Below are 4326 nucleotides of genomic sequence, written 5' to 3' on the forward strand. Positions count from 1 at the left end.
AATCCAGGCTATAATTACCTTTTTAGGTATAGCTATTTCCCTAGCTTCTAATTCATCAGTTACTTCTTTTATCTTATTTAAATAATCCTCTATAGTAGAGAAATTAGATAAAGAGATATTAAAGAATTCCTTTATAAGTAGAAATTCAGAAGTAAATCCAGAGGAATTATATAGGTTTTTTAAAGCTTCCCAGGCTTTATAAGCATTAGTTATATGCTTAATTTGTAAAAGCGGGCCATCTTCTAAGTGAAGACGTATAACTGCTAAAGCTTCTTTACTTTTAGCTATAGGGCTATTTTCTATAGAAATAGAAGTATATAGCTTTTCTTTAGTAAGAAGAGCTTCTAGCCTTAAAGCCCAAGTTATATAATTTTCACTCCCTTTAAGAGAGGAAATATTATACTTATTATTAGCCATTTTTATAAATTTAAAATAGCTTATAATATATAGTATTTTTAAATAAAATACTTTTAAAACTTATTTTAAGTCTCTTTTTAAGACTTAATAAAGAAGAGCTTAAAAGTAGCTTTTTCTTTATATAGCTAATATTAGCTAGCTAGTTACTATGAACTAGTTATTTAGCTAGTTATAGCTAATATATAATCCTTATTAAGAAAGTCTCTAATAGAAGGGTATTCTTCTAAGAGGAGCTTTTCTTTATATAAGAAATTATATAAAGTCATAAAAAGAATATCTCTATTAAATAGAGAAATAAAAGGGTATAGGGTAATAGAAACCCTAGATTTTCCTTGAATAGTAGGAAGATAAATAGTTAAAGAAGAAGCTTCTTTAATATCTAAAGGAGTATTATAGTCTATAATACAAGGTGAGCAACCGGGCTCATAACCTGTAAAAGACTGAAAAATAGAGACTATAAAGTCTGAAAATAGTATAGGGTAGGTAACTAAAATAGGAGGAGAATAGGCAGTGGAATCAGTCCTTATAAATAGCTGATTGGCTAGATAAGGTATCATAGAGTAATAAGAGTGGGGAAAATAATAGATAAGGTTATAAAGGAGAAGGCCAGCTTCTTATAGGTAGTCTCATTGGTTGAATTGGTTAAAGATTAAAGAAGCTATTTCTAAGAGAGGGTTTATAGCTTATATAGCTAATTGATCGGAATCTATTAGCCCGATTCGGATAAAAGTTATACCGTCGGATAGCTCTAATTCCGGGCTTTAAAACCCTATTAGTTTTGCTAGAAACGGATAACTAGAAGCCGAGCTATAGTTAGAAGAAGCTGAAACCCTTAAAGGTTTTAAACTAAGAGATTTAAAACCAGATAGGAAATACCCTATAGAGAAGCACGGTTTTACCGGCTTTATCGGGCTCTATAAGAGCCCTAAGTCCGAAGTCACGTGACCCTTCCTAAAAGGGTAATATTGCCTAAAAGGGGCATTATTGTAACTCCTTAATATCTTGCTTATCTAAGCATATAAAGCTTAGGTAAGCAAGCTGTAAGATAGCGCAAAAGCTATACTATAGGGTAATAGAATGCTAGGCTTATATCTTATAAGCCTATTTTTCTAGAATTATATTTATAAAAGACCTTTATAATAAGGACTTTTACAGCGATTTAAAAGATAAAAAAGCTAATATAATCTAGCTAATACCTAATTAATATTATTATAAATTATATAATAATTAAGGGTATTATTATTTATACCTCGCTAAAAATAATAAATTTTAATAAAGCTAACCTAAACCTAATTAAAGCTATTAATTACTTATTTTAATTTAACCTATAGATCTTTTATATATTAGGCATACTTAATATTATTCTAGATATACTTTTAAGATTACTAATTAAAGACTATTTAGTATAAAAAATAGCTAAAAGTAGTTTTAATAAATTAGACTTTATAATAGTACTAATAAAAATAGGGTTAATATAAATTAGACTTACCCCTAAGTTTTATTAATAAATTATAAAAGGGTATAATAAGGATATAAAGCTAGGCTATATAGAGGACTATATTAGGGATATCTAGAGCCTAGGGCATTAGAACTAATAACTAAAGATAATCCCTTTCTAACTATAAGAGCTCTTAGGAGATTTATTATATTATATAAGATATAAAGGGAAATAGAGGCTATATATCTTATAGCTACTTATTAAACTTATCCTTAAGCTAGTTTATAATAATAAATATTATTTTAAAATTAATTATATAATATAAGAATTAAACCTTATTTATTTTTATTAGATATTAAAAATAATCTATAGCTATATTGCCTATTAGTTAATATATTATAAGAATTTAATAAATAAAAGGCTAACCTAGGGGGAGTTATAATTAATTATAATAATATTATAGCTTTTTTATATAATTATTCTTAATTTTATTATAAACTTACTAGAAATAGCTATAGCTAAGATAATTTAGGCTATTATTAGCTATAATAAGCTTAATTACTTAGCCCCTATTAATTATATATTTTTAAAAAAAATAATATTATTAATAAGGTATATATTATATATAGTAAAAGACTAAGTAATTATGCTTATCTAAATGCTATTATTATTAAATTAAGGTATTTTAATATAAATTATTAATAATTAAAATTTAAAATTTATATCTTAGATCTAGAGAGCTATTTTTAGTTTTTTAAGAGTTAATTTTCTTATATTAATAATATATTATTTATAAACTAATAAGATTTTAAAAAAAAAAAAACTAAATAATTAAAATAATAATTAAATATTATATAATAATAAATCTAAATATATTATAGCTAATATTTTTATTATTATTATAATATAATCTTAATAATATAGTATTAAATATAATTAAGAGGGTATTAAATAACTTAATTTATAGCTTTTATCCTTAAGGACTTATTAACCTTATAGCTAGCTCTAGAATTAAGGAAAAAGAAATTAATATAGAAGTACTAGAAGTATTATATAAGATCTATTATAAGGAGGTAAAATTTCTTATTAATACTTTAATATTACTTATTAAAATCTAATATAACGCGAAGTATAAAGAAATTAATATTAAGAAAGGTAATATTATTTATTTATAATTATATAAGGGATATTACTTACCTAGGAAACTAAAAACGAAATAATTTCTTATAAGAATTAGACCTTATAAGGTTATATATAAAATTAAATAGTAAGTCTTTAAGCTTAATTTCTTAGAATACTAAAAGGTTTATCTAGTTATTTTAGTTACTTATTTATAGAAATTAGCTTAAAGAAATAACTCTTATTAATATATTATTCCCTTATTAGCTCTTATTATAATTAATAATTATAAGGTTATAAACTATTAAGAGGTAAAAAGGATTATATAATAATAAATTTAATAAAAAATAAGAAGCTATTTTAAGACTTATTAATTAGATAAATAGGCTTTATTATAAAAGATAATAATTAAATTACTAAACCTAAACTATAGAATACTATAAGAAGCCTAATTAAAATATAAAATAAGGTAGATCTTATAGATTAGGAAAATAAATTTAAGAAAAAAAAATATATTTAAATCTTTTAATTTAAAAAGAAAATAATAAATAAATTATATTAAACCTAATAATAAGAGAGATAATATAAGACTATAAACCTTAGATATTTTTCTTTTATTTATAACTTTTTTATTTTTAATTATTTTTTTTTATATTAATAATTAATATTACTTTATAAGAATAAGATTAAGATAAAACCTTTATTAAAAGTAAATATATAGGATCTAGTGCTTATATAAGAAGAATAAACCTTAAATATATAATATAATAAATAAGTAAACTTAGCGCTAAAGATAAGTAAAAATAAAATAAAAATAACTAATAAATATAATTAAATTTACTATAATAAAATAGATATATAAAACCTATTAGCCTTATATAAGTTTTTTTAATTTTTTATCTTATATTATATTAATAAAACCCTAGTTATATTAATAAAATTAAATTTAATTAGCTATTAATAAACCTATATACTTACCGCTAAAATTAATAATATTAATAACTAGCTCTTATAAAACTAATTAGCTATTACTAAATCTAATATAAGCTATAATAATAACTCTAATGCCTAATACTAAAATTACTTACCCTAAGGGTAAAATTAATAACCCTATAACTAATATAAGTAAAAGTAATATTAAATAAGATAAAGTTATATAAGATAATATTAATTAGAGTAGCGCTACTGCTATAGCTAAATATAATATAACTAATTTTAATATTTTTAGTAATTATAATAATAATCCTAATTAGGAAAACCTTAATATTACTATAAATAACTCTAAGTTAGATTATAAGTCTAACCTTAAAGAAATTAAAGCCTCTTATTATATTAAAAAGAGTAGCTAATAT

The sequence above is a fragment of the Fusarium falciforme genome, chromosome 7, assembly GCF_026873545.1.
Source record: "Fusarium falciforme chromosome 7, complete sequence".
Taxonomy (NCBI): domain Eukaryota; kingdom Fungi; phylum Ascomycota; class Sordariomycetes; order Hypocreales; family Nectriaceae; genus Fusarium; species Fusarium falciforme.